The sequence below is a fragment of the Micropterus salmoides genome, unplaced genomic scaffold, assembly GCF_014851395.1.
Source record: "Micropterus salmoides isolate LMB-PRFRI ecotype aquatic unplaced genomic scaffold, ASM1485139v1 Ms_hic_scaffold_7, whole genome shotgun sequence".
Taxonomy (NCBI): domain Eukaryota; kingdom Metazoa; phylum Chordata; class Actinopteri; order Centrarchiformes; family Centrarchidae; genus Micropterus; species Micropterus salmoides.
Genome location: NW_024044459.1, coordinates 10,404,104 through 10,423,004, shown reverse-complemented (window position 1 = coordinate 10,423,004; position 18,901 = coordinate 10,404,104). Strand labels below are relative to the sequence as shown.

General features: G+C 39.3%; 1 long non-coding RNA gene across 1 annotated transcript in view; it reads left to right on the top strand.

The window, feature by feature from the left end:
* The window catches only part of LOC119891411, a 37,595-nt gene extending 27,040 nt beyond the window's left edge, over positions 1 to 10,555 (top strand). The window contains exons 3-4 of the long non-coding RNA XR_005442432.1: positions 9,530 to 9,583; positions 10,227 to 10,555. This is a non-coding gene — a long non-coding RNA (uncharacterized LOC119891411). The remainder of the gene's footprint in view (positions 1 to 9,529; positions 9,584 to 10,226) is intronic.
* The last annotated feature ends 8,346 nt before the right edge of the window (positions 10,556 to 18,901 follow it).

Sequence of the window (18,901 nt, the reverse complement as noted above, 5' to 3'; positions counted from 1 at the left end):
AAGATAGTTTAAGCCAAGGCCTTGATTCACATTGTGCATTGTGAAATCAGGGATCACAAGTGGGAATTGCTCAATATTTGGAGTTAGCTGGACACAAAGGAAAACAGAGTGTTTGTGTGAGTTTGGTTTAGCACAGAAATGAAGTGCAGGTTTGACATTTCAGGTGTTATATAATCTTTAGAAGTTAACCTTTCCATGATAGATTGAGTTAGTGGATATAGAACGGCTACTGTTCAGCTCTCTAGACTGATGGCTTCATGCCTGTTAGGAAACTCTCCAGGCGATAAACACAGACCAGCGGAGGAGGACAAACCGTTACAAACCCTGCTGACCACAAGTCAGCAGATATAGAAAACATTTCATGGGAAAATATCATTTTTCACACCAATGTCCTGGGATGATTTCACAAGAAACCTCCTCTGGTTCAGGCTGTAGTATTTATCAGAAAGGGACACGTGATCAAGACATTTACAGTAGTCGTATAATGGTGTCCACATTTCTAAATGTGTGTATTTTAATGTGACTAAAGCAGCACTAGACACCTCTGGATTATAACTAGTGCTCATTATTTTCCATTTTTGTTTAAAAAAATCCATATGGTGGCAAAACATTCTAGTTTCTAGATATATTGTTTTCTTTTAATTATTTGGAGGGACTCTGGGTGACTTGCAGCATAATTGTCTGTCCATCTTTAAAGTCTTTCACCCATGGTTTACTCATGCAGGTGTTTTTCTTTATTACGCCTGATTAGACCTCTTCAGGACTGTATGCATGTGTGCAAATGGCGCTTGGCTGACATCTGCGTCACTCTCCTGTTAGGACAGTAATGAACAGAGTGAGACACTTTTGCTCCTTGTCATTCCAAGTTAACTTTGTAGCATGTCTACATTGTTTTAATAAATTTATGAGAATTAATACCAAATTCTGAATTTTAATGTTCTGAAAATATTAATTTATAAATCTCTCGAGGGGCACCACCCAATATTTCGTTCGCTCAGGGTCTCGGGACTCCCTGAGTATGGCTAATAATTAGACAATTATTCACTAGTGATCAGTTAGTTAACAATCGCTCAATTATCTTAAATCAGTCAGTCAGTCTCATATCAAAGGGGTAAATTCTCATGGCATGTCTTGGAGACAGGCAATACAGACACAATTCCTTGATTACAGCAGAGTTTATTAACTAACTAAGGTGATATAAAAATGTGGTTAAATACATTAAAGAAATAAACAATGGCTAAACAATGAGAAGGTGGAGTTCTATTGTGGGGAGGATTTGACTCATACGGCAGCTAATGAACACAATTAGATGAAAACTTAAATTAAATTAAATTTGTCAAGGATTAAATATACTGGACTAATGGGACATCACTGATCACAGAATGCAGGGTTTTTGTACTTACTGCGTGTCGCTTCTCCCAGCCGGGTGCTGGTCAACAGCCTCACACTGGCAGAGATCCCTGCGTTCTTGGTTAGGACAGCTTAAAACCGTCGGCCAGCCGCTTTCTCTGCCAGGGAATTGCTCCGGAGGTCCGTCTTTTGTCGGCTTATTGAAGAAACTTGCAGTGGGGGCCAACCCTGGCTCGGGTCAGATGTTTGGTCGTCCTTTGTTACTGCTGGCGGGACCACTTGGAGTGTGGTTAGCTCGACGAATAAAGCTTAAAAAGGAAAGAACTTGGTCGTTCTTCAGTTAAACTAGTGTAACTTAATGGACTGATAACTTTTAACAAAACAAAACCAAAGAAAATAAAACGCTAGTTGCTGAAACGAGGGAAAGCTGAGGTTGCGGCACTTCACGTGTGTTGCTTGAAACGAACAAAGGACCTTCGTTGCGCCGGGCCCGAACTCTTAGGGCGTTGCCAGGAGAGGGGGCACGATGGCCACGTGCCGAAGCGCAGTTGGAGAGCCAGGAACAAACAGAGGACAAGAGAGCGAACAAGCGCGTGTGTGGCTGTTTTGTCTGTTGGGGCGTGGTTCCCAGAGGGCAGTCCTTTGTTCCCCTGAGGGAGGGCTTGTCTTCGGTGTGCCTGAGAGACTGTGTTCTTAACTTTCAATATGGCTAAGCGAAAATCTATTTGCGCGTATTTTAATCAAATATCTTCCCACAATCAAACCTTAATTGCCAAATGGTTATACCGTTCTTAGTTTAAGCACTTGATAAAAGGAAAACAATTGTCAGTAGTTCAACTTTGTTCAACATTTCAGACGCTGGCATGTAATACTTACTTTGTCCACTTGGGGGAGCTCAGGTTACATGAGGATAGCTCTGATTAATCCTAACACAATTTTCTCAGGAGCTTGGGAATTTAGTCATTTTTAACCTTAAATTTGAGCTGGAAAATTAATCGAGTATAGGATGACATTTCTTTATCATCATTTCTAAAGGAAGTGTCAGAAAGTATTGTGAACAAAGCATTGGTTACAAATAAAATGAATAAAGTCAGGTGACCTTGCTGAAAATTACAACACTGCAAAATTAACTTATTTAGATTCTTTTCAAAAATAGCAACAACAACAACATGGGAACATAACTACTAAAATGGAATAGGGAGATCTAGTTGAGTGAGTACTCTGTTTACACAAAGGAATTTAGGGCTGTCCCTGGGTGCCCTGGAGTTCCTCACACCTGGGCGTGATGAGGAGAATGTCCTTTAATGTGAGGTAATTAAACAAAGAGCAAGGATAGTTGCCATGGTTATGTGTGGGGGGGCAGTTTAGGGTTTCCTGCCCTCTCTTACGAGAGTTTTGATAGGCTTTTCATGAGAACGCTAATCTCTGGTCAGTGTTCCTTTGTCATTTTAACAGTCAGGCACCGAGGCTTATCACGGCTGCTGCCAAAGTTGACCACTTTTATGATCAGACGGCCCAGAAACAGCACTTAGGGAGAGAAACCTTTCACCTCTTCTTTGGAGTCGCTTCGGCTGTCTGTTGAGTTGATATCTCACCCCTCCTTTTCTTTCTCCTAGGGAGAGAGAAAGAATTTGGAGTAGTCCAAATTTATTTGATATAAAATGCACAAATCCACACTGTTGGTTCACAACAACTTCGACCTGCAAAATTGCAAGATTCATATTTCATCTTTGTCCAGCAACTTTGAGAGAGAGGATGGGATTGACTTGTCACTCAGAAAGTATTTGTTTATAATTTTGTTGATACATTGATGCTGTTTGGCTGCAGTGTGTGCAAGGACACTGACAGATGATAATAGCAACAAAGTGATAAAAATAGACAAAAAAAAAAAAGATGTATGCTTCTCAAGTTTTGGAATGCTGTTTGTAGTCTGCTAGCTTTGGAGCATGTAATGTGTACAACCGTTGTCATATTATTTCCTTACCCACCTGCATTTTGCCACAGCGCACAAGTAAGGCTGCATTTAGAGCGACATTAGCCTCACGTGAAAAGCACTGCCCCATCATTCATTTGAATGGAGTTAGTCTGTTGATGCAACGTACCTGCCGACACAAAAGGATCTGGCAAAAAAACGTAGTGGTTACGGTAGATAACAGTATAACATAAACGGCAAATTTCTACTGTTTATCCTCGGATTGTTGCTGCAACAGATAAAGTCACTGTCACCATGGATGCTTTTCACTGTGCTAAAATCCTCTAAATCTAAAGGTAAACATTCATGATACAGCCAATAGTAGTTTTTTTGTGTGTAAATTAATAAAGGCACTTGTTGTTGTTTCCAGGACATATCAACTGGTCATTGACTGCATTGGTTGACCCCCTTTTCCATCTCAATTGACAAATCTGCTTCCTACAAGGCTTTCTGCAAAGGCCTAATTCCATTTTAATTTCCTCCCAGACCTGCAGTACGCGTGCCATCTCCGCATTAAAGCCAACAAGATTATTTTCCAATTTAAACATTGTGTAGTCAGCTTTGTTTTCATTTTATAGCACAAGGTAAACACTTTCTGTTGTGATTATGTTTCCTCTGAGTCTGCCGCGAGTTATTTCAGACTGGGCCCGTAGAGGGCATTTAGAGTCGATGCAGAGAGAACAGGGACACTTATTAATTAGATTGTGATTTAAACAGGAAAAGACGTGCCTTGACAAATTTTTGTTTTGCACTAAGGAGCACCATGCTGTATTTGTGTTAGTTAAGCTAAGTTAACTTTTCATTCCATTCATTCAGTTGTTTTAAATTATATTGTGAATTGATTTAAAGTGTGTTGATTGAAAAAAAAGTGAATTATCTTTATTCATCTTTGACTGAAATCAGCATTTCAATATATCATTTTAAAAATAAGAAGACAATATCTTGATCTGTTCTTTTTTGAACAATCTGTAAGATATGATGGATTTCTGTTGTATTTTGATTAAATCGTGTCCATAAAGTCTTTTAAATTGGAATGAGAGTTTAGAGAACCAGCCTACATGGCAATTGAAACATACAGTAGTTGATCTCTGACTGATGAAAATGACACAACTGTCTATAAATACACAATCACTCAGCAGCAGTGCGGCCTGATTCACTCATGACCTGGTTCATGGTGAATGACGGGCCGAGTCACATGTTCCAGAAGTCTTTTCAAACTAGGGCAGGGGCAGCTGTCCAGAAATTACATAAACAGCATCACATGACACCCTCTCAAGACATGTGGGCAGCATATTGTACAGATAAGGCGAAAGTTATCTGACATCTCAGGATTCCATGCACTGCAAAAAAATGGCAGTACTAAAGTTGAAGAACACTGGCCTGGAAATTGCTTTGAGATCGGATGAAGATTACAATTCATTCAGACGCAGCATAAATGGAGCCAAAGAGATAGTATATAGTATTTGGGGATTAAGATGGTGTTTTGTCCTATGTACTCTTGACCTAATCTGTGCCGGCACGGGCTGCCCGTCTTTTTTTTTTTAGATGGTTGTTGTTACGTAAGCTGAAATTCCTTTGTAGTGGATGGTCCTCCAGACATTTAACTAAATCTGTACTGAACGGCTTGGCTTCCATTCTTATACAACACCTGACTGAACACTGTAACTTTTTATGTATAATATAGCCGTTGGAGCAGCTGATAACAGAGTAGCTCATTAAACATTTGGCTACTATTTAAAATTTTAAATCAGAATTGAAGAAACCTGACTGAAATATCATGTCATACACCAGCAACTTACTTACCACAAGCAAGCAATAGAAACAATGAAAACAGTTGGTCAGTAGACTAGCATTGAAGAATTCAGTCTGAACTCAAGGGGCTTTGGTCATATGCAGGTTAGAAGACCTCTTAATCCAAATTTCAACATTAGAGCCCAACCGATGCCGATTTAGATATCTGAGGATTTTAAAATCTGATATGCCGATATATCAGCTCATATTCTTTTTCCCCCTTCCTTTTAGAAACACATAACATAAACAAAGATTATCCCTAACATTTGTTCTTATTAAACCTCACCAAGATAACAACATGCTAAACAAAAGTACAACAAAATTTTGGATAAATACGTGTTAAAACTACAAAAAAAGATTTAAAGAACATCCATTATAAACTATGGAAGACTACTACTAATGAACATTAAAGGAAGCAGTGTATGTAGTCTATTGTGTGACGCTGCCAGAAACTGTAAATAAAAAAATACTAATGTACTACTACTAGTACTAACAATACCACATATTACTCATGTCATTACAATTATCTTACATTATAATGATAAACAGGGCTGTCCTGCAATATTTTTTTGTCGCGCAGTAGGTATTACCTTGCACATAATCTGCCACAATGACTATTTTCAATGTAGCATATTCACATCTAGTTTATCCCATCACCAGCACTCTTTAATTTATGAGAAACCATTTCTCGCCAACCATCTATGACACAGTGACCCAGAAGAAACGCTGCTCTTGAATGCATCTAATACTACATGACTGTCTACAGGAAGGACTTACAGTAAGCCATGCTAGATACTTGTTGAAGTGATGAACTAGGGAGAAATTATGTGACTGTTCACTAGAACTGCCCCATGTCTCAGAAATAGATCTATAATCAAGTCTGTCAGCAACGTAGCCTCCAACACTCAACTACTGTAACATTAATACTACTAGGACCCAGGAGGAAGCCGGGAGAGGGCAATTTAAAAAAGGAGGGTTATCAAGTAATGTTTTCAAGAGAGGAGAAGTGATGGGGGCTATATTTATTATTATTTAAGTCATGTATTTAACGTGACGAATGACCAACTCACCGCTAACACAGCCCTCGCGGTTGTTGGTGCATGCTCTGGTAGACCCCGGTCGGCTGATTCTTTTGTTTTGTGGTGCAGGTAGATAAAGCCAGATTGCCAATTAGACATAGTGTATGTGGACAATAGAATGCAACTTGACTTTGCAGGACTAATCATTTAGGATGAAGAGGAGTGGTCAGTGGGGTCAGAGGCTATGGGTTTCCATTTGGTTGTAAACATGAAAATCCAACTTTACGGGTTCACCTCGAATTCAGGACACGTCCCTGTCATCAAGATAATGATGCTGAGTTTATGTCACATGTCATAGATCAGAGGTCTCCCGGCGGTCATCTTCTTTCAGCAGCTTTGTGGTTGTAAGATGTCACAGGTCAAAGGTCACAGGTAGTAGTACTGCTTTGAGGGCCACGTCCCAAAAGCAATCATCTTATGACTGAAAAGGAAAGTGATGAGCTTCACGGCGGATGGTCTAAAGGGTTCCTGCTAAGGTTTGTGTTGTTCACTCTTGGTGTGTTTATTGCTTCCTCATGACATCTTTTCTTTGTCTCTCCCCGTTTTACTTTCTTTCTCTCAATCTCTTTCTCACTTCTCCACCTTAGACGACTTTGACAATAAAAATTGTCAGCAGTAATACTGGTGTGGAAATGGCCAGGGATGATATGCTTTGCTCTTCCAAATAACCCACCGGGTTGGATGTTTCCATTCGTTTAACTCACAGTCCATGTACCCAGAGTATGGGACTCTTTGGAAATATCACAATATCACCTTTTTTATAGAAAGTCATTACTTCTGGCTGTGAGGGCTGGCTTTGTGATGCAGAGTAGAATTGAATCAGTCCAAACATTTTATTACTGCACAAATTGTACAAAATCCAGGGAAATATTTTGTAACAATAACATTAGCTTTGCTAATTACTGCATGCGGTTTGATGTGATGTTCTGAGGACAGACATTGGATGGTGGCACAGAAACACTAGCTCTGTAACCGTGTTAATGAATTTAGCACTTAAATAGGATTACTTCATATTCAGGATGTTTATGGATGCCCTGCCAATGGCTGCAGTCCGAAAAAATAACCATGTGACTTTTCTTTCAACAGCCCTCACTGCTTCCTCCTCATAATTCCTAAAAAGCACACTGAATAGATGACCTTTACCACAATCTGTTCTTTCTTTTCAATTAGTCTCTGCACTACCCCATAAATTATTCATGGAACTCAGCCAGCGCTTGTATTAATAACTAATAAGGATAAGTGAGGGAACAGCTAGTATGCTGGCACAGCACAGGGTCAAAAAGGTCTGAGATTACACTGGTCACGCCAAGACAAAATGTCCACTCCCAACGCAAGAGGCCATCTGATAAAGAGCAAAAATGGACCAGTTCTGTGGGTATTATCCAACCAGCTTGTAATTTATATTGGTCATTACGTGCCTTTTGGTTTTGGGAATTATTCCTGCCAGCATGGTCTGCTGCAGTTCTGTATAAAGGCTCATGTAGGCTGCCTTGTACAGTGAAATGAGGCTGTATTCAGAATTTTTGAAATATTAGTTGATCTCTTGAGCCTAGATAATGCAAACGGCTTGCAACCTCCAGGATTTAATCAGTTAAAACCATGATTCGCTGATATGGTTTAAGAGGATTTCCTCTATACATTATTATAGCATCACACAAATCATTTCCTGAGAAGAATTTTCCTTTTTTTCTCTCAGCATCATACGTTTGACTCTATTATTCAGTAAAAATATCTTTAGGTCAATTCTTCTGCAGAAGCATGGTGACACGCAAACAAATGCATGTATGTACACACCTACACTAAACCCAACGCACACTCACACAATGCTACCTCTACTAAAAGGAGAATAAATACAACATCTTGTGTGGCAACATCAAATTGGCCTTTCCCATTGATTTCCTGTTTCTGTGTCACAGAGAAACAGGTTGGCTAACAGGCCTGAGTTATGCAACAGCATGCAGCTGTAGGCTTTTACCCATAAATCCCTGCCAGTGCTCAACTTGAGGAGATTAAAGTTGAGCAAATGCCCACCCTGACAGCAGACGATGGAAGTGGGTGCTGCAGGGTCATTTTCAGTTATTTTTCACTCTGCTGGAAAAGAGAGCGGAGATGGGAAAGTTTACTTTTGCGTGTGGACTTCTTCCTACTCAGGGAAAGGTGGTGTTAGGATTTTGTGTCCTTAAGATGTACAAAAAGAAGAATGTACCTTTTTATTCTGATTAATTTGTAAAACTCAAGAGTTGTGGATGCTAATCACAAGTGAGCTGAATCAGGAGTCTGTGAAATGGCTTTTGTTTGTGCTCCATTATTCCTCCATGCAAAGAGAAAGGAAATATTTGTTTATTGTCTCATCTCTTTGCCTCTGAATTCAGGGACAAATACTGTTAATTAAATGCTTGGTTCGGAGAGCCTGCCTTGTTTCTTTTAATCCAGTTATGTCTGTGCGTGTAGAGACTATATGTGTGGAGAAACACCCTGCGATCTGGCTGGTATACGTCTCTTTGTTCAGTGTCGGGTCAACGTCTGACTTGCAAAGGGAAGCAGTTATTTCTGCTCTGTCGGCTCTTTCTGTGTTTAAACTTCAACTAATTAGCCTGTACGTGCCGCCCACTTTCAGGTCCACATTAAACGTAGATGACTACCATTACTCTCGGCAAAGGCACCTGTCCCGCCGTAATAAATTTGGATTTTTTATTAGTGTCATTATTTTGCTCTAGCTAAAATGCCCACAGCTCAGCAGGATTCTGCTCGGTTGCTGCCTCGTGCCAAAAGATTTATTTGTTTTACCTTGTTGGATCAGTTTTGTCCGACAGACTTGTCTGAGACAAGAGCGTTTTCTTGCTCTGCTTCAGCTCCACCAGGCCTCCACCTTGAAGATTTTCTCATCAAAAAACCTCATTAAATGGAGATGCATAAACATACTTCAGACTGTCTGTAAAAGTCCACAGTCCTCTATGGAAAGTTGGATCTAGTTTGTAAAATTAAAAGGCACATGGACTTGCTGTATTTTCCCTCTCAGCCACAAAACTTCTATAGTATCAAAACTCAAAAGCCACTTCAGAAATCTGCGTGTTGTATTACAGAACCTAAGTCCAGGTTTAATTACTAATAATTGATTTGAAGGCTGTTTGAAGAAAAAGCAAGCATGCTCAGTTAACTTTCCTTGGAAAATCAATAACTGTGTGAATTTTCCTGCCACAGTGCATAAAATGAGCGCATCATACCTGATGTGTGAGAGGTTGAAAGTGTTGCTGATGAAAACCAATGATTGATGATTTCTTACCATGTTTTTGGTGTGTGCATGAAAGTAACAGAACCTTCTTTTTCCTCTCTTCAGTCCACAATTTTTGGGACATTAACCAGTGAGCGAGCACTGTTTGACAACAGACTGGTGAGTCACCTCTATATGAACTTTTTTTTAACTGAATTCAACAAATTCAGGACACTTGAGTTTTGAGGGTGTAAGGGTGGAGTTGGTTTTAATTGAAAAACAGCAAGTAATGGGGAATTTTAATTACCTAACATTCCTGAGGATAAACATTCCCCAAAGCAGCAACAGATGTCTGTGTTATTGTGTGTGTGGTTGTGTGTGTCCATGTGCTTTATTGTTTTCAGAGCTGAGTTTACCCTATTAATATGGTTAAGTGAGAGTTTTTGTTCATAGTAATACATTTTTAAAATAATGTCCTCTCTTTTAAGCACCATTCAAGCATTTTCCTTTGTGACAGATGGCGTAAATCTTGTCTCTTTTTTGACGATACGAAGACTTCCTTGGTCTCTCTGTTGTTGTGTAATGCAAATGGCGATCGCAGACGCCACAGAAAGCCAATTAACCAGCAACAAAGGAAATTATTAAGCTGCCCGGTTGTTTGCCCGGCTAGATCTATCGGAGGAGGGGAGTCTGTGGTGGGTCTGTGCCAACTGGCACAAGACTTATTTAATTACTTAGCCCTGCGGCACTGCATGAATAAGGCAGATTTATGGATTCATCCATTTCCCATTTATAAAAGTGTCCCTTCATGCTCTGTCTACAGGCCTCTACCTTTTCTTCAGTCTGGTAATGAACTGAAGCAGGTGGGTGGGCGGTCCAGTGATTCACAGGTACAATATGCATTGGAGAGCCTGATCCTGAAAGACTGTTTAAACCCTTTGAGAGTGTGAAGAGACAAAACTGGTCCAAAGCCAGAAAGGGATTATTGATGTTTGGCATTGGATGGAATGAGTCCAAGTGTTTCAGCTGCTCTGACGAACAAAGTCTGGCACTTCAGTCTTCATTAAGATTACTATTGTTAATGTGGTGAAAGATGTGAACCTGAAAGCCTCTGCTGATACAAGTTCAACAGATAAAGACATCTTTTCTCAGGTTAAACCAATATGTGTGACTGACAATTGCTTTTCAAGAGAAACAATCTGCCTCTCAATGTTTCCTCACTCACATGAGTATAATCAGCAGTTTCTGTGCAAAACATGTAGTGAGACCTACCTTGCTTTTGCCCTTTGTTTTTTTTTTAAAGGTTCAGTGTGTAATATTTAGGAGGATCTATTGACAGTATATTTTCAGTGGTGTATAAACCTTACATAATGAACTATTATGTTTTTATTACTTTAGAATGAGTAATTTCTATCTACATACACTGCGGGTTCCCTTACAAGCAAGTCGTTGCGCCGCCATGTTTCCTCAGTAGCCCAAACGGGCAAAAGTCTCTACAGAGCGCGTTTTGTCACTACATTGAATACGTACGAAGAAGAGAAACAATAACAAGAAGTAATGTTAGTAGTGATTTCCCATCTTGGTAAATGGGACCATCTGAGGAGCATGTGAATGCACCGTGAGCCACTGATTGCAATTCGGAAACCTCACCAGTAGATGCCACTAAAACTTACATACAGAACCCATAAGACATATACCTGAAGAATTGGCATACAGTATAGATGAAAAATCACCATTATGTGTGTTTCTCAATTGATCTTAAATGGAGATATAAGCCTGATTACACCAACACAAGACAATATCTAAATGTGTTAGCTAGTATTTTCTGTTCATGTATTCAGACAAGACATGTCAATCCAATTCCAGTTCTGTTTCTTGCAGAAATACATGCTCTAACTGCCATTTAACTAGGCCTTTTTAAAAGACATTTTTCTGCACTGTACACATACAGAATTTAGTAGGATATTCAGCAAAAACAGAACTCTATTTTCATTTTTAGATTGGCTGAGAGATTAACGAGCACAGCAACATATTTTGTCCTATGTCGGTCTGTGTAATTTAAGACTTGTCCATTTTTGAGGGATGCAAGTTCCACTCCTGTGTTTGGAGAATTTTGGCCCACTCCTGTGTTTGGAAAATTTATACACTACTGGCACAAAAAATAAGACACAATGTGCTCAACTCATGATTAAATCTTGAAGACTGGGTGCTAGATCCTTAATCTAGTAGTAATAAAAAAGAGAGAAACTAGGACAGCACTCCAAATCAAATTGGATTTCTGTCCTAGTTTTTCTCTTTTTATTACACTACTGGCACAAAATACCTTTTCAGAAAAGAATCCCAAATATATCACTACAATAATAATCTATAATTAAATAATTTCCTGTTTATTTGATTCCTAACGTTGGTGGCATGTTCATGATTTTGTTCAAAAACCAAATCTAAGCCCTAAAATAAATAATATACATTGTGGGGACCAGTTTTTTGTCCTCCATAATTGATACAAGTACATAAAGTCATTTATTTAAGAAGGAAAAGTAATTTTATCTAAGTAAATCCAGCCTATTTTGTGGTGAAAGCAAATCAAGATGGTCTCAAACGTGTGAAAGTGAAATGGCATAAAAAAGGCTAGAATATCCCTTTCACTCTTCACCCCACTCTTCATATGTGCACCCATTGGGGTGTCACAAATCAGACGTTTTACATGCTCATACCACCATATTGGATAATGTCAGGCGTTTGCTGGTTTGAGTCTTGCAGATAATGAGTACTATGCTAACATTATGCAAACCACATTATCACCACAAACACCACAGTGGGATTAATCTCATAATGAAGCCAGAATTGTGCCTAAATCCTAATTGTTTTTTCCCAACCTTATAGACATTGTACTCATCATTATTTATTAGATGATCATGTAACTGTTTTTGACTCTGATCATGTACCTCTACCATTGAACTAAGAAGTGTAACAAGGAGCACAGACAGAGGTTTTCTACACATTGTGTTCAGACTTGAGATGCACATATGCACAAAGTAAATCACAACAACGTCTAAAATGGACCCTGAGAAAAGTCTTTGATGCCACTGCCATTAACTTATGTAATTTAATGACAGATAAGTTACTGCAGTCATTTGTGCTTTGATTTTAATTAAAGATGAATAAACAGATGAATATAGCATTAAAAGGCTTATAGTGGATCACATTTATTATTTCAGATAAGAAGATCTACACCATTCCTGTGTCTGTGCTTGAAGTATGAAGCCAGAACCTGGGGACGATTAGCCTAGCTTAGTGTAAAAACTGGAAGCATGGGGAAAGTGCTGTCCAAAGTTCAGAACATACCTATGAACAACTCTAAAACTCTGTATCTTAGTACACTAACATAAATGTAAAAATGTCTCTTTGTGGTTTTAGACAGAGATACATGCTGGAACTACTTCTTGGCAACCAACAGACGGACACAGTGAGTTTCCAGAATCTCGTGTCAATGTGAGGTTGCCATGCAGCCAGTGAAGACGCTGCACAGAAGTGCCGGGCAAATGGATAAACTATTGTTTGTCAAAACTAGTGAAAGCCCATAACTTCCTCTAAAATCACAGATTCAATTTAACATTTTTGATTGTGGATGGATTAAACAAATGAGAGTCGGTAGATTTTTTTTATCTTGGACAGAGACAGGCTAGCTGTTTGCCCCTGCTGCCAGTCTTTATGCTAAGCTAAGTTAATTGCCTCCTAGCTCTAGCCACATACTAAACATGCAGACATAAAAGTGGTTGTCAGTTTTCTCATGTAACTTGCAAAAAGAAAGTAGTAAGTACATGGCACATGAATGATGTGTGATTTTAAAATCCAGGGTGGTTGCATAAGCCTGATATAAGGGCAATGGTTATGTAAACGTATTTCTCAAAAAAATCAGAAGCCAAGGTATGTTCCTTCAGAGGCCTGATCTTCCTCCAACATCAGCAACCCACTGCTGGGAACGTGGATGTGAGCCAAAACCAGAGTGCTGAATTTTTCCTCCTCGTCCATTTGTGTCTGTGTAAGACAGTTGGATGCAGGAATGAGCCAAGAACGCTCACAGAGTGTTTATTAAAGTACAGTCAGCTAAAGTGATGGACCCAAGATGCTGGACCTCGACCTACATCAGCCATGGTTACAACAAACAAACACAGCCTGTGTTTACATAAAGCCCAATAAAACTGTATCGGGGTTAGTTTATGGCTAATTCCAACGCCATGACCTTATATAAACACCTCGGTGAAGTAATTGATTGTGACCCAGTCAGACTGAAACATCTCTCAATTCCTTTCATCTAGGTAAAGTAGATTTTTTATTAATTTAATTATTGACCTAAATTGGCTCGAAAGATTCAGTGTGTTTTTAAGTTTTAGTTTCTGCATCAGTATATTTTTGCTGGCCGTTTTTAAATAAACGCTTGTCCTACAATTCCAGGCACACGTTTGTGTCCATCCATACTGCATTAAAATATATTAGCAGCTCCGACTCACTTTGTCAACAGAGCATCAAGTTGCAAGCGCAACATTGACTTATTATCAAAGTATAAAAGTATGGCTAACTTGTTAAGCCCTGGATATACTTCCTGTTTTACAATGCGTAGGCGTAGATAGGCATAGGCATCGCAAACGGCATTGTTCACATACTTTCCTGCGTACTTTGCGTGTACCGGATTATCTTCCTTGACAACCTCCAAATTTGCACATTGTAAACAAACTAAACATAGCGACACTGGAGAAGGTTTTGATTTTAATGAGACATCATAACGATCTCTGTAATTGCGGATTAGCTCCAGGAGTTTTATTGTAAACATCCTGCCATAAATCTTCCTTTTTAAAGTCTGCTGCTGACCTCCTTCTTCTTTTGCGTTTAATGGCGTTTGGCAAACCAACTGCTATCGCCACCACCTGGCCTGGTCTGTGGAGGAGTAGATTGCTGCTGACCTGCCGGTCAGATTGACATTCTGCCCCCATGTTCATGTGCTGATTGCATCTCGCGGACGCGTAGCGTTAAGTTCTGGAGACGTGCCCAACCTACACTCCAGTGGAACGCAGGATAGGCATGGCAGCCATCTTGCTTACTTGTATACTTGCTTTTAACTACGCAGACGTGTAGTTAAAAGCAAGTATATCCAGAGCTTTAGCGTTTTATACATCCAGCAGACACAGAGCAATATTAGCATTCATTTGGGGTTGTGTTTCTCGTTCATTCATTTGGAGAGGTGTTTAATGTTAGTCTAATATTTACTCTGCTTTTAGCTCTGTTTTGGTCTCTACCAGCTCCTGTGGGAAACATCAGACTCTGACGCAGATGCTAAATGCTCCAGTATGTTCCCCAGCAATATCACTGAAAAAACAAAACAATGAGCTGCAAGATGCTGAAAGGGGGAAACTGCAGCGTTAGTGATCATTCTTTGGGTTTGTCAAACCGAGTGACTCCTTAGTCATTTCATCCATTGTTAAGATATACATTTTAGAGCAGCTTTAAATGCAGACTGATTTGAAAAGTCTGATCTGCGTTATCGCAGGAATAAACAATAACAAAAATGAATTCAGACTTAATGTTAACTATGAGGCATTATACAACTTGAAGATTTTTCAATATGTTTCAGAACATGTGGAAACCGATGGATGCCTGAAACAATGGACAAAATAACAATGGATTTTCTAAATCACAGGATTATGGTTTGCAATATGGTAAATTGTGATATAAACAGGAAAAAGTAAAATAATCAGAATCTGGTTTATTGCCTAGTAGCTTTACACATACAAGGAATTTGGTTTGGTATATGGTAACACTAGACATACCAGTAATAATTAGAAAATTTAAAAAAAATATAAAACATGTACTGTAAGTCAAGATTCATAAATAGAAAATAGAAAGTTGACAATAATGATGAAATATAAAAATAATAAGTAATACGTATTTAACTTGTATGATCCTTATATTCTCTTGGTCTGAAAAATGGACGAGCAGCATGTAGGAAGGCAGCTGTCTATAAACTGCAAACTTTTGACACGTCACATGACATTTTAGTCACATTGTACATGTAATCCTGTTAGATCCCACATTTGATAAGTACCATTTGGAGGACAGATTATTCCAAGCACCATACAGTACCATGAGATATTTTAACATTGGTTGTCCCACAGAGAATTAAACTCCTGACCCAGGCTGTGTTAGTGACTGGGCTCCATATGGCTTTGTTAAATTAATTATATTAATGGCAGATGTTCATAAATATAGTGTGATGTCATCTAGTTTGCCTGGAATCCCCAGAGTTGCTCCACAGCGTAGTGTGATTACATGTTATCACCCACTTTGTCAATTAATATATTATTAAAAATGTTTCCAGACTAGACCAGCCATGTTTTTCATTTCATGTCATTAATCGCATCACTTTAGTGCCTCTCTATTACCCAAGCAGCAACCTCCGGGTAAGAAAAGTGAAGCCAATGTGCAAGTGCCTTAAACCTGCGTTCTTTCTTGTGGCCAGCAGGGAGCGACTCTACTGGTTGCAAAAAGATATCTGATTGCATTGGATTCTGACACAACGACTTTACTTCTCCCTTGATTTAGTACCTCAGTAAAAATTGTCTTAATGAGTTTATGGTCTCACTCACTAGTTTCAATACAGCGTGATGTTTATTTTGTAAATTATGGTCCCATTTAAAGTAAAACAGATGAAAAAGCAGGGGATGCTTTAGGGCGTGGCTACCTTGTGATTGACAAGTGCTACCACGGCGACCTGTCAGTCAGAATAGAGGCGAATCGTATCCACTGAACTGTGTAAATTTAATTAGCCATGAACTTGTTTTTGGGGACTGTCTGTGTTTTCGTCTAAGAACTTTAACACTTTCAGAGTGTGTTTTCACCTCATGAAAGTCTGCCTAAAAATTACTTGTTAGTGGTTAGTTGCACTATTAACTTACTAATCAAGCTAGATAGCTCTATCCTTTGGTCCAAATATGGTTACTTCTGGTTCCAAAAAAAACAAGATGGTGATATTTACTGCAAATGAAAGCATTCAACTGCAATTAAATCTTACCTTCCCTATTTCAGGTGGGCCATGATTGGCGAGATGCATTGCTGTAACGCAACGCAGATGAATAAAAAGGACATGGTTCTACTTTCCAGTCTCAAGAAGCAATTCAAGTCCAAGTAGCTAAGCTTCACAAGGCAAAGCTGTGTGCTGAACATGTTACAAATGTGAGTCAGTTATGGTTGGCAGTTGCTGCTTGTAGAGCATTTAAGGTGCAAATGTTTGCACATAGCACCGTACCCTGTTTATTAAATATGGCCTGAAATGCTATGCAAATACCAAAAAAGTTGCCTTGCCTACATACAATACATAAACAAGCCTCTTGTTAGCAAATATTAAGTACTCCAAATGACGAAATGTGCGACCATAAGCAGGACAAAGTCTGTTCCTCCCAAAATCTCTTAAATAAATAAATGTGTTTTATGATGTGAAAACACTATAAGCTTTGGTTAGGTTTATGTACAAAAACAACTTGGTTAGGTTTAGGAAAAGAACATGGTTTGGTTTAAAATAACTACATAGTTAAGTTTTTGGAAACATTGTGGTTTTGGTTCAAATTCGTCATCATGGTTACAATAAAAAACATTTGGTTAAAGTTGGAGAAATCAACCTGTCAGATGGAAACAGGAAACAAACTGTTAAAGCCAGATGTTGAGCTCCTCCCTTTGTTGACTTCTGGGACAATATCACCTTCCTTTTTCCTTTGCTCCTGATTACAGCCTCTAGAGGACTTTGTCGCATGAGGGTAAATTAGTGCATTTGCTGAAATGACTGATGCTGTTATTGTTCTTCGGAGAGCAGTCTCAGAAAATAAGTTCTCCTGCCTCCTACGTGTTGCTTTCTCCTCTTGGTTTTCAAGTCAGAGCTCAGCCTTTATGAAAGCTTTGACTTTGCCTTGTTTCTGTTTTCTGACAATCTGCAATTAATTAAATCAAGACCAACCACAGACCGGTTGCACAACCACCTGCTGCTGCCATTAAGCCTTGTGTGTGTGTGTGATCTCTGGTAACCTTCTTTTGGCATTAGACTGGACAATGTCACACACATACACACACGCCTTCAGATGTTACATAACCTTGTCATGGCAGGCTGCTCGTCTCGCCACGCGGACACATTAATGAACACTGAGCCACAGGGATGAAATTAGCTGGCTGGCTAGCAGTGGGAATATCGGGTGCATGTGTTTGGATGTGTTTATGTTGAACAGTTAGCTACTTGCAAGCACGTCTCAGGGCCTGCTGGTCTTGTGATCATTAGTCATGGGCCCAACATTGGCCTCGAGCAGGGCTTGTGCTCCTTTTTAATGTGTGTGTGTGTGTTCCCTCTGTGCTCATTTAATACCTGGTATTCAATGACATGCTGTATTATCCTCCACATGCCTGTACTTTGAACTAAGGGAAGGAAATGTCTGTCACATTTTGTAGACACAAGTTCACTCACATGCATGCAGTCACATGCACACACACACGTTCATCTCTGCTTTAAGTGGTGACTCTTCCTTCGTCCGGCTGAATATGATGATGTCTCCTTTAAAAGATCATTGCATTACCACTGATGATTTAATCCAGCTCGCTGATGACAATTATTAGTATCAGCTAATGAGGAAATATCTAAAGTTAGTGGACTTCATAAACTGCAAACATGAACGTCATTTCCGAGTTGTTTAGAGAACACCCAGCTTCTTTGAATAAAATACCCAAATACCTCAAATTAATCCATATTTCTCACTAAAGATGTCCAGCAATAAATCGGGGAAACTAGTGTTCAACACCAAATAACTCAACTTTAACAGAATATTCCCTATAATTGTGTGCATGCCTGTGTGTTTCACATCTAAAATGGAAAAAAGCCATGAAAAACTCAATCTCCCCCTCCGATATTTGCCGCAAACCTGCTGCCCAGTAGAGAGATTAGGGTGATCTTCCTCTGGGAATATTTGTCTTGTGGCTTGACAACTTGGTTGCTTTGATGCAAAGCTTGAGGTGGATATTTTGGCCTTAACACCTCACATCGCTTCCTTCCATTTGACTTCCTGGTTTGAAAACAAAAGAGTCTTATCTTTGACCAAACATCTGCAGATGGCAACCTGTGATACCAATGAAGGTACAACCAAATACATGTAAGAAGGGGATTCAATCATAGTCTGATTATTGCTAGTTGTTTTTACCTTGTAAGAATACTTTAAATTCTGGAACAGGTACAAACAACTAAGCAGTGAGCAGTGATCAGAGAGGAGTGGCCCTCTGTGTGGCAAATGATTTACCATATATAACAAACCTCACAAACTTGACCAATGGTAATTCACCTCACTTCCTGTGTGAGAGAGGGTCCAAATTACTGCATTTTATAATATTCAGATTTGCACTTCCCTGCCTCCCCTCCCCCTCTCCAAATCCAGTAATCCAAGAGGAAATGAAATTGGCTTAGTGACTTTCCGA